This window comes from Desmodus rotundus, chromosome 5, assembly GCF_022682495.2.
Source record: "Desmodus rotundus isolate HL8 chromosome 5, HLdesRot8A.1, whole genome shotgun sequence".
Classification (NCBI taxonomy): Eukaryota; Metazoa; Chordata; class Mammalia; order Chiroptera; family Phyllostomidae; genus Desmodus; species Desmodus rotundus.
The window spans coordinates 153,235,574-153,248,780 of record NC_071391.1 but is presented as its reverse complement, the minus strand read 5'-3'; the positions used below and the strand labels follow the sequence as shown (position 1 = coordinate 153,248,780).

At 37.5% G+C, this 13,207-nt stretch overlaps 1 protein-coding gene and 1 pseudogene across 1 annotated transcript in view; one reads left to right on the top strand and one right to left on the bottom strand.

Annotated features, from left to right (window-relative positions):
* The window catches only part of RAB10 (RAB10, member RAS oncogene family), a 71,018-nt gene that overhangs the window by 31,357 nt on the left and 26,454 nt on the right, over positions 1-13,207 (top strand). The window lies entirely within an intron of this gene.
* Positions 3,049-4,196, bottom strand: LOC112297984 (large ribosomal subunit protein eL6 pseudogene; annotated as a pseudogene).

Sequence of the window (13,207 nt, the reverse complement as noted above, 5' to 3'; positions counted from 1 at the left end):
GTTGTTAAGTAATTTCCCAGGGTCACATAGCTCATAAGTAATAAAGCCAGGATTCAAACTGGGGCATTTGTTATCAGAGTTCATGTTCTGAACAAGCTCTGTGATTGGGAATACATTCCTGTCTAAATATTTCTGGGTTTGGGGTTGCTGTTCTGTACAATGGAACCAAAGATGCTCAGCAAAAGACAAGATCAAAGGCAGGTATGTATGTGAAGCACTTTGTGAATCCTAAAACTACAGGAATGTAAATTGTTGGTGCCATTATTATTTCTGACTGGGAATTGAACTGGAGACCTTTTGGTTCGTAGGCCCAACTCAATCCCCTGAGCCTCACCAGCTAGGACCAAATATATATATATTTTAAATTTTTACCAAATAGATATGTAGTAAAATGCAAGTGCCTAATAAATATTTAAAACTCTACATGGAGCCCTGGCCAGGTGGCTTAGTTGTTAGAGCATTGTCCTGATACACCATGGTTGTGGGTTTGATCCCTGGTCAGGGCACATACAAGAATCAACCAAGGAATGCATAAATAAGTGGAACAGCAAATCAGTGTTTCTCACTCTCACATCAATAAAAATAATTATAACACTGCACGAGTATTACAAATATAGGTATTAAAGGAAATGTTAACTTTTCAAGTAAGAAAACTTACTCTGACTGGGTAAGAAAAGGCATTATATCTTTGGTGCATAAAGAAACATTCATTCTCTGTTCTTGTGGTGTTTCTTCTCTTGTTTTTTATATTATTGTCTATTAACCAGTATTGTGGAATTTATCAGATTTCCCAGCTGTCTTCTCTAACTATGTTACTTCTGAGAATCTTAATGCCTTTATGAATTAGAGGAGTGTCTCTAAAATTAGTGCATAACAAATAAGACTTTATTCATCTTGACTTATACCTAGAGATTCAGCAATTCTTGGGCTCTATTATATATTACTGTGTAATGTCAGGTTCTTTTGTTTACTTCAATGAAATTCTTTTTTGTTAGAATGACTTTTGTTATTTGTAATGTAATTTTAATGTAATGTACAAGTATTTCAAAACAGAAAGTCTGTAAATGGGATACAAGAGCAATATACAAAAATCAAACGTACTTCTCTACACTGGCAATGAAATTAAGACAATAATTCCATTTATAATGCTATCAAAAAGAATGAGTATTTAGGAATAAATTTAACACAAAAGTGCAAGACTTGTTACTGAAACACTGTTCAAAGAGATTACAGATCTACCCAATGTTCATGGATCAGAAGACAAGATAGGAGCACTACTCAAATTGATCTGCAGAGTCATTGCAAACCCTATCAAAATCCTCACTAGCTTGTTTGCAGAAGTTGACAGGTGGCTCCTAAGATTCAGATGACCCAGAATAGGTGAAATAACCTTCAAAAAGAAGCACAAAGTTAGAAGGCGCACTATCTGATTTCAACACTTACAGGAAAGCTACAGTAATCAAAGTGCAGTACTAGCACAGAGAGATAGAGATCAGTGGATTAGAATTGAGAGTCAAGCATCATAAAATGCTCTCCTTTTCTATTTACTCTCTGTCTCTACCTTCTTAATTTCCTTCCGTTCCTTACATGAACAGGTATTTATTGCTGAGTATGTTGGACTAGGGCGATTTCTGAGTTGACATTTATTCACATGTATCTGACCTGACAGGGCTGGTAGCTAATGCTCTGAGGACTAGTAAAGTAAGAAAGTTCGTTTTTAACAGCAATTAGAGAAGAATGAACATGTATGTATATGAGATACAGTAGTCCTTCCTTATCCATGGTTTTGCTCTCTGCAGTTTCAGTTATCTACAGTTAACTTTGGTTCAAAAGCATTTAAGTGGAAAATTCCAGAAATAATCAGTTTTAAATCATGCGCCTTTCTGAGTAGCAGTGATGAAATTTCACAATGTCCTGTTTTGCTCCATCCAACCTGGGAAGTGAATCAGTCATCTCTTTGTCCAGAGTATCAACACAGTATATTCAAGCTTTTCAGTCACTTAGCCACTAGCAGCTGTCTCAGTTATCATATCATCTGCTGCTGTGTCACAGGTGCTCGTGTTCAGGAAGACCTTATTTTACCTAATGACTCCAAAACTCAAGGGTAGTGATGCTGGCAATTCAGATATGCTAAAGAGAAACTTGAAAGAGAAAGTACTGTTTTCAAGGAAAAGGTGAGAGTTCTTGACTTAATAACGAAAGAAAAAAATTGTATTCTGAGGTTGCTAAGATCTGTACTAAGAATGAATCTTCTATCCTTGAAATTGTGAAGAATGAAAAAGAAATGCATGCTAGTTTTCCTTTTGTACCGTAAACTTGAAACATTATGGCCACAGTGCATGCTAAGTGCTTAGGTAATTTGGAAAAGGCATTAAGTTTATGTGGATGACGTGAACAGAAAATGCATTCCAGTTGATGCCAGTGTGTTGCACCAGAAAGCATTGAGCCTATATGAAGACTTCAGCAAGGGATCTGCTAAAACAAGTGACCACATTCACATACATTTTATTACAATATATTGTAATCTAATTTTATTATTAGTTATTGTTACTAATTTACTGTGCCTAATTTATAAATAAAACTATCATAAGTATGTATGAATAGGGAGAAACATTATATAGAGAGAGTTTGGTATTATCCATAGGTCAGGCATCCAACTGGGAGTCTTGGAACTTATCCCCCACAGATAAAGGGGGACTACCATATATATATTTATAATTCAGTATGGCTATTGCTGTTGCTACGGGCTAGGTCTGGAATAGTAAAATGAAAATAATTTTCTTTTTAATAATTACATAATGAAAGAAAGCAAATTAAGAAATTGGGTGCAAAGTTCAGATTACTTGGGCTTTGTTTCTCTGTAGTATCAGCCAGTGTGTCGCTATGAAGATAGGTGAGAAATATCTGCCACATTGTAGAAAGAATAGTAGCTGGATCCTCCTCCCCCCCCCCCCGCCCCCCGCACTTCGTACTTACTCTTTGATCAAAGGAGACACTTACTTTATTTTTCAACAGATCAATTATTTAATTAGGTTTTTTCAAAAGAAATTTAGAACTTCATTTTGTACGGATAAAGCCCAAAGTTTGCGAGAGCAAACACAGAGCGGAGGTGGCCCTGGAGCTGAGGAACAGCTCTGATTTTTGGCAGAATTTGTGATCCCATTGCTTTCTGATCAACCTTCTATTGCTCTGTAATCTTGTGTTTTCCTTTCTCCGTGTCAGAGATCTCCCCTTCCTGGTGTCTTGGCTTCTGCAGCTGCTTCTTGAAGTAAACATCAGTGAGATGCTTGGGGATTTTCACACCATTTATATCAATTTTGGTGGAGGTGGTGATGACAAATTTCTGGTGTGTTCTCCACAGAAGAACTCGATTACGGGCCAGAAGTCCAGTCACAAGTAGTAAGCCGCTGCTCAGCTGCTTCAGGAAAACCACCCTTTTGCCCCTGTGGCACCCAGTGAGGATGATCTGAATGGTCGCGAGAGTGATGCTGACCCACAGTTTTCTTACAGGCTGACTGAAGGGCTTCTTGCCATGGTTTAACAGCTTTCGAGGCACATCTACAGTAGGGTAGTATCTAAGTAGTTTGCAAAGTTTAACCACTCGGGTACCACTATTCTTGTTGCCACCAACTGTTTTTGTGACAATAGCTATAACTTTCTCCTTTTTCTTTTCAATCCTGGATTTAGCTGCGGAATACTTCCTCTTGTACATGCCCTTTCGGGAATACGTAGCTGACTGGGAATACCTGCCAATTCCTCTGACTAGGCCAGGGTTTTGGCTGCAGTGGGGCTTCCACTCCTTAGGCATCTTGGCCTTGAGATTACCCTTCTTAACCTTGCCTCCAGCATCAGCCTCTTGGTTTCGGGTTTCTTCTCCTTAGTATCCAGCCTCTCAGGTTTTTTTACCTGCCATCCTTGCAGGTGTTGACTTGATACCCTCCTGGTTTGGATGGCCAAGGATTGGGGACCTGAAATTGAGATACTTATTTTTTAAAAGTTAAAAAAAAAAAAAATCTTGGTTCAAACACTTTAATTCTAGCCTTAGCAAGTTTTCAGTAAATAAAAATTTGACCTAAAACCTTGAAAGAATGACAGTACAAGACACCAATACCAGAAATCATAACAGCATGGAACAGTAGAAGGCAGAAACTGTGAACTCCCTGAAATTCTCCAAATTTCGTATGTATACACATTGATGTAAGAGCATGGACAAAGGATCCATGATTTTCATTGGGTTCTCAAATTATTTTGAACATATTCCTAAAGAGATTAAGGATTGCTTAATCTCCAGAAGACATTAAAGCTGTCGAGAACTTCCACTTCTAGATATTACAGAGTAACTGGTCCTACACTACCCTCTGGCCATAAACAGCTAGGTAACTGTACAAAATATATGAAACAACTGTGTGTTAGGTATTTGGTAACAGGCAGGGCAGGATCGCAGTCCCAGAGAGAAGGAAAACAAATTGAGCCCTACTATCTCCCTGACTTTCTGTCTGAAACTAGATTCTAGTGCAGGATCTAAACAAAGCAAGGCAGTCCTGTTGGAGATAGAAATCAAAGTCTGGGGAAACTGTGAAGGCTGGAATTTGCAGGGTTAATTACTATAGAAGATGGAGTTATACAGACGGATTTAGAAATCTGCAGAGGATTTAGAAATCTGCAGAGGAGTTTCTTTGAGTCTTCGGCTGGATATTAAGCTGCGTGGGACTCCATGGGCTAGGTAAAGTACACCTATTGGGGGAAGAACAACTACCAGAGAGGCTGTAAAAGTATTGGAATTTACAATGAGTTAGGAGACATTCTAGTTCTTACCACCTGGAGTGGAGAGATCTCCTTGAATGTCAGAACGATATGGGAGAGACCCCCAAAATGGCATTCCTATATGAGTAGGGCTAAAGTAACTCTAGAGAAAGGTTACTCCAGCCCCCACCCCCAAACTGTGCTGGAAAAAAAAAAAAGAGGCCTCGAAGGGATTAAGCTCATTCTCAACTAATTTAGCTGCCCACTTGAACAAAACTCAGCATTTTAAAAATTCATACATTAAAAACAAAAACAAGAACGCCCTGGCCATTGTGGCTTGGTTGGGTGTCATCCCACAAACCAAAAGGCCACGGATTCAACTCCTGGTAAGGGCACATGTCTGTGTTGCAGGTTCAGTCCCCATTCTGGGGGCACATGCAAAAGGCAACTGATCAATGTTTCTCTCTCACATCAGTGTTTCTCTCCCTTTCTTTCTTCCCCTTTCTCTGGAATCAATAAAAGGAAAAAAATTTTAAACAAAAAATAAATAAATTCATACATTGACAAACTATACAAAATGTTCATCTAATCCAAAATAACTAGACATAAGGAAAAATAGAAAAATGTAACCCTTAACCAGGAGAAAAATCAGTTGATGGAAACACAATCAGAAATGACAGAGTTGATAAATTTAGAAGGCAGATGTTGCATTTAAAGAAAAGCATGAACATGTGATAAATACAAGATGTAAAAAAAACCCATTAGAACTTCTAGAATTGAAAAATACAATATCTGAAATGGAAAGCTCAGCTGATAGGGTTAACAGCAGATTAGACGTGGCAGAAGAAAAGATCCGTGAACGAGTAACAGAAACCATCCAAATGAAACACAGTGGGAAGAATTCTAGGCTGGCGGGGAAAAGAGCCTCAGTGATGTGTGGGACATTGTCAGGTAGTCTAATATATGTGCATTTGGAGTCCAGGACTGGGGGCTGAGGGTTGGGGAGATGTGGATGCAGAAGAAGTATTTAAAGAAACAGTGGCAGAAAAATTTCCTAGTATGATGAAAGCGATAATGCCTTAGACCTAATGAACCTAGGTAGGATACACTGAGGCGTATCTTAATCCAACCAGTTATAAAAAGAAATCTTAAGAGAAGCCGGAGGGGGGAAAAGACCACATTTTATTTTTATATTTATATATTTTTTAACATTATATACGTACATACACACACACATGCTGTAGAGGGACAAAAGAAAGAACAACCATTGACTTTTCATGAAAAACAATGTAAGCCAACAAATGGACCTAACTTATAAATGAATAATAACAAGCACACTGAGGAGGAAGAAAGGAATAATCAAAGTAAACTTAGAAAAGAGTATTTTGATTAGATACTGTAAGACTAAAGATAAAAAGAATTGTATACAGGCATTGTAGTTAGCAAATCTAGTTTCTTGTAAGGCCATGGGTTGGCAAGTCTGAAACTACTTTATGTATGTAGCAGGTCCTCAAATTACGTGGTTTTGTTTAATGTTGTTTCATTACAACATTGATGAGAAACAAAAATGCCTGGTCAGTGCCACTGTCTTGTGTGGACTTTGCACATTCTCCCAACGTCAGTATGGGTGTCCTCCCAGTACTTTGGTTTCCTGGGTGCATTAACGTGTCTAAATTGTCCCAATGTGAGTGGGTGTGGCTGTTGGTGTGTGTCAAGAGTCTCAGTTTCAAGAACCTGTTGACCACATTAAGACTTACTGTATACTAGGATTGAGCGTATTTTAGATAATAAAGCCAGGTTTCTAATTGTTAAAGGAGAAAGTTACAGGTAATGAAAGGAAGAAGTGTAGATGAACTATGTGATGTCAAATTGGAATCAGAGATGTCAGTCTGGACTCATGGTTTTATATATATGTAGAAATAGTTATGGAATTGTATATTGTGTATATGCATGGGTTAGTATACATAAATGCGAGGAGGGCCCCCCAAAATAATTTATTTATAAAAAATTGTTAATGTATTCTTACATGTTTAAACTTTAGTCACCTTCAAAATACTCTCCATTTGATGCAATACACTTATTGAGATGTTTTTTCCGCTGCTCAAAACTGCTTTTGAACTCACCGATGTTGATGCCTTTTAGTGCTTCTGTTGGTTTTTGTTTCACCTCTTCCACATCAGCAAAACGTTTCCTTTTGAGGATGTTTTTCATCTGGGGAAACAAAAAAAAGTCACCGGGGCAAGATTGAGTGAATAGGGAGGGTGGGGCATGGGAGTTATACTCTTTTTGATCAAAAACTGCCAAACATTCAGCACAGTGTGGGCAGGTGTGCTAGTAAATCACCCATCTTGAAATGGGCAAATGCATTGAAAGAGTCTTAAAAAATTTTTTGCTGGAGCGGAACACAGCCTCTCAAAACAACGCCAGCTGGCACACAGATACAAATGGGTTCCTAGAACACTCATTTAGAAGGGGAAGCCTGTATTACAAGAGGCCCGCCCTCCAGAAGATAACGACGTTTTGGAGGGATCCCCCCTCGTATGTTTCCTCACTTTCTTTTCTGGGAAAGGCTCAAAGCAGTGACATTCAAAGTAGCAATGAGCATACCTGGTGCCTAGATCTCACACTCTACAGATCTTCTGTAACAGGAACCAGGGAACTGGTTTTCTGAGAACTGGTTGATTCCCAGAGCTGGAGTAAGAGAAATGCAGCATGTTCCTGGAACATCGTTGGTGCCAGAAAACACAGAGTGCTCAGAAAAGGTGCATTGTTGTACCAGTGGTACCTTCTCGTTTCTGATAAATGGTTGTGTAAGTGTTAGCACTAGGAGAAAGTAGATTAAAAATATATGTGCACTTTGTGCTATATTTGCAAGTTTTCTGTAAAATAATTTTTTAAAAAGGTTCTTTATATTTTTCCAAAAGGATAAAGGGGGGGGGGGGAACAGTGCAAGCCAGAATATAATAGCATAACATATTTAAAGTTCTGAAAGGAAAAAACTATCAAGTTAGAATTCAATCCTAACAAAAATATCTTTCAGAAATGATGGCAAAATAAAGACATTTTCCAGACAAACAAAAGCAGAGAGAATTTCTTGCTGGCAGTCTTACACAGTATTACAAATATTAAAGGAAGTTTTTTAGGCCAAAGAAAATCATTCCAGATGGAAACTGAGATCTACACAGAGGAATGAAGAGGATAAGAAATGGTAAAAATGTGGGGAAATAAATTTCTTTCCAAATTTTAATTTATTTCAAGGACAATTTACTATTTAAAGCAAAAAGTTTTAATGTTCTATAGGGTATATAATATTTAGAAGTAAAATGTAGATGTATAACATGTAGAAGTACAAGATTTTTAAAAGCCAAATAATGGAAGGGAGAAAATGGAAGTATACTACTCTAAGGATCTAATATTAATACACAAAGCAGTATGAAATTATTTGAAGGTAGATGGTGCTATTAAAGATGTATATTATAGCCCTGGCTGGTGTGGCTCGCTGGATTGAGTGCTGGTCTGCGAACAGAAAGGTTGCTCTTTGGATTTCTGGTCAGGGTATGCGCCTGGGTTGCAGGCCAGGTCCCCAGTAGGGGATACACAAGAGGTAGCCACACATTAATGCTTCCCTCTCTCCCTCCTTTCCCCTCTCTCTAAAAATAAATAAAGTCCAAAAAAGTAAAATTAAAAAACAAATTTAAAAAAGATTTATATTATAAACCCTAGCACAACCACTTATTTGGTATATATAAGCTACTAATCATCCAAACACTCGTGACTGTATTAATATTAGACAAAGTACATTTCAGAGCAAGGGTTATGTCTCTTCAGGAATGAAGATTCTTTTGACGATGGTGAAGAAGTCCATTTATCATATTTATATACCTAAGACCAGAAGTCAACCAGTGACTGCATGGATGACTGCATGGTTGATGTTTTTTCCTGTGTGTGTATCTCTCTTCCTCTCTCTCTAAAAAAACCAATAAATAAAAATAATAAAAATGAAGTAGCCCGTACAATAAAACGAGAAAGAAATAAGTCATAGAAGTTTGAAAGGAAAATATAGTGAAAGTGCTTTTTTACAGACCATCTGATTATATACATAGAAAACTGTAAACAACCCCTTACCCTCCTCTCCAGAATTAATAAGTTACTATAGTAGGGTTGCAGGATGTGAGGTTAATACACAATAATATACAATGTTCTGTACAAAAGTATACAATAGCATCCCAAAAATGAAAGTGAAATAGGGATAAGTTTAACAAAATATGTGCAAGACCTAGGCACTGAAAACTACAAAGTACTACTGAGAGAATTGAATTTAAAGAACCAAATAAATGGAGAACTCTTTCATGTTCATGGAGTAGAATGGCATATATCACTGTATTCAGGCTCTTACCTGTTTGCTGAACATGCCAAACATATTTCTACCTCAGAGCCTTTGCACTTAACTGTTGTCTCTACCTGGAACACTCTCACTGAATATTCACATGGCTTGTTCTGTCCCCAAACCTCCTGAGGTCTTTGCTCAGAGGTCTTCCAAGTGAGGCATTCCTTGATTTCCTCGTGTAAAGCAGCTCCCCCTTTCATTCATCTTTATAGCATTTATAACAGCTAATACTAACATTTTTATTTTATTTTGTCTCACCTCTCTGGAATGTAAATTCCCTCAACCTGAAGGACTTCTTTTACTGCATTTGGTGCCAAGTGTGTATTGAACGTGGTTTATTCTGCTGGGACACACATTACTAGGATTTTAAGTAGCTCATAGACTGTGTGTGGGTCTGACACAAATAACTCCCCTTTTTTATTACAAAATCTTCTATCATAAAATCATAAGAATGTAATTCTGTAACATAACCATATCACATCCAAACACACCATATGACATTTTAGGTGAAATGTTCAAATTAAAACTACAAATTATTAAACCCATGTTATTACCCTACCAGCCACACTCAAGGAAGCCTTACTTTTGCTGGACCCTGTATTTATACACACATATACACACACGTTCTAGAAATGCTTGTGTTATTTCTTTATTACACGTTACAGTGTAGTCGGGAAAAGTTGAACTTAGCTTTGGTTCTGTCAATTTTTCAATTCCCAGAACTTCTCCGATCTCACAGATTTCAAAAATTAAAATCAATGGAGTTATGGTATGCAACAAAAGAAGAATAGATAATTTTAATTGGGCTTCATCAAAATTAAAAACTGTGCATCAAAGGATATTAAAGTGAAAGTACAGTCTGCAGAATGAAGAATATATCTGCAAGTCATATATCTGATGAGGGTCAGGTATCCGTAATAGTAGAGAACTTTTACCACTCAATAATAAAAAGACAACTTGATTTTAAAATGGACAAAGGACTTTGAGGAGAGATTTCACCAAAGAATATATGCAAATGTCAAACAGGTACATGAATTGATGCTCAACATCATTGATCATTAGTGAAATGCAAATCAACACCACAATGAGGAACCACTTTATGCCCCCCCACTAGGATGGCTTAAGATAAAATTTTAAAAAACAAAGCAATAAATATTGGTGAGGATGTAGAAACATTTAACTTTCATACATTGCTAATGGGAATGTAAAATGGGGTAGCTGCTGTAGAAAATAGCAGTTCCTCCAAGAAAGTTAATCATAGCTCAGCTGGTTAGAGCACCATCTTTATATGACAAGTTCGCGGGTTTGATCCCTGGTCAGGGCACATACAAGAATCAACCAATGAGTGCGTAAATAAGTGGCACAACAAATCAATGTTTTCTTCTCTCTCTTCCGCTCTCTAAGATCAATAATTAAATTACTCATAGAGTTACCACATGACCCAGCATATATAACTCAAAGACTTGTAGACAGGTACTCACACAAATAAAAGTACATGTATGTCCATAGCAACGCAGAGGCCAAAAGGTAAAAAGAGCCCAAATACGCATCGATAGATGGGTGGATAAACAATTTGTGGTGTATGAAATAGGGTATTATTCAGTCATAAAGAAGAGTTGGAGTACTGATGTATGCTTCACTGTGGATGGACCTTGACAACATCATGCTAAGTGAAAGAAGCCAGACATAAAAAAGGTCAAATGTTGTATGCTTTTATTTATATGAAATATCCAGAACAGGCAAATCTATAGAGACAGATGCAGACTGGTGGTTTCCAGGGAGTTGCAGGAGAGGATAAGGGAAAGCAACTGCTTAATGGGTATAGAATTTCCTTTTGAGGTGATGAAAATGTTTGGAATGAGATAGAGGAGGTGGCTGCACACATTATGAATGTACTGAATTGTACACTTTCAAATGATAAATTTTATGTAATTTTTACCTCAATAGAAAATAAGTAAATGCAAATGGCATTATGGCCTTGGCCAGCATGGCTCAGTTGGTTGGGTGTCATTCCTGAAAACAGAAGGGTCGCTGGTTAAGAGTCCCAGTCATAGCACATGCCTGGGTTGCAGGTTTGGTCCCTAGTCAGGGTGCCTTCAGAAGGCAACCAGTTGATGTTGCTCTCTGACATCAATGTGTCTTTCTCTCTCTCTCTCTCTCCCTCCCCCCACTTCCCCTCTAAAAATTCAAAATGGAATTATGTAACTTAATGTAGGTTAAGAGCATGCATGGTCTGAAGTTAAACAGACATGGAATTGAGTCCTGGGTCTGCCACCTGTTAAGTCTGTGATCTTAAGTAAATTACCTTAAATTTTCTCTCCTATAAAATAGATGTATTGGTGCTTTCTCAGAGGATTTTTGTGAGTGTTAAATGAGATAGCATATGTGAAATGCTTGGAACACTTAGTAATTATCTGGTAAATGTTACTAGTTTTTTAATATATTTTTTGCTACTACTGATTTTTTTATTCTTCGTTTGTAGAGTAGATACAACAATTGGGTTGGGTGAAAAGTCTGTATGATTTTTTCCATAAAATAAAGGCCACATTTTTCATTTTTACCAGTAACCTTATTGATTCGGAAGTTTTGAGTATGTCGGCAATATCCTGTGTGGTATAACATTGATTGTTCTTGATTAATTTCTGAATTTGATCGCTATCAACTTCAGCTGTTCTACCCAACTGTGGAACATCATCCAGTGAGAAATCTCCAGCATGAAACTTCACAAACCACCTTTTGACGCATTCAATCAGTCACAGCACCTTTTCCATACACTACACAAATCTTTTCTTCTTTTGCATTTCAGTTGCGTTTTTACTTTTCTTAAAGCATAATATGACAAAAATGTATATTTTCTTCCATCTTCAATATTAAAATGGCTCCACAAAAATTCACCAATTTTGATGTTTTTTTAATTTTTTTAAATTTTATTTATTCTTAGATGAGAAGGAGGAGAGAAGGAAATGGAAAGAAACATTGATGTGCGAGAGAAACATTAATCAGTTGTCTCTTTGCACACCCCAACTGGGACCTGGCCCACAGCCCAGGCCCATGCCCCGACTGGGAATCAAACCAGCGACCCTTCAGTTTGCAGGTTGGCACTCAATCCACTGAGTCACACCAGGCAGGGCTGGTAAGGTTTTTTTTTAAACGCATACTAATATGACAGCTGTGACAAAATAGCCTTAACAAAGTTGTTTTGAATAAAGTTGAAGACAACTAAGTGCTACTAGAGCCATCTTATGAAAAAGACTAAACGAACTTTTTGGCCAACCCAAATAGTATGGACTAAGATTGTTCTGAGAATTTAATGAGTTAATCCATACAGTGAGCTTTAAACAGTGCCAGGCACATTATAAATTCTGAGTGTTTACTAAGCTATGCTATTATATGAAAGGATTTTTAGAGGGAACTTTTTTGCATTCTGCATTTTCACATCTGTATCCAGATAAATTAATGCCCACATTGGAAAATGGACTTGTCAAAATCCATGCTAGTAATGACAGAGCTAGCTAGGACTTCAACCTGGTCTGTTAAATTCCAGACTAAGCTACATTCAAATTCTTGCTGCTTCTCCTGGTGTGGTAAAAACACTGATTTTTCACTTGTTAAAAACCAAAGATATGATCATTTAGCTGTATAAGTTTTTTAAATTTTGGTTTTATGGAGTTCATTATACAGGCTGTTTCTGCTTGCATCAATGACTCTGTTTTTCTGTTTTGTTGTGTCATCAGAAGTCGAGCCTTGGAAAACTGACATTTATAGTGCCTAGAAGTTGCAGTTGCTCCTCTTGCCACTGGATGGTGTTTCTGCAACATCATTAAAGCAAATGTTTGGGCTTATATTGTTTCTTACTTTCCTGAGCCACTGAAGTTGATAAATGAGTTAGATCTGCGGTAAATTGAAATACTTGTTTGAGCTGGGTCCAAGGAGTCTGTAAAAGAAAAAAGTGGGACTTCTTCTATTGTGTTTTTTTTGTTGGTAGCACTATTACATATGTCCCCCATATCTCCCCCTTTGCCCTCTTCCATCCAGCCCCCCACCCTGGCCTTCACCACATTGTGGGCTCTGTCTGTG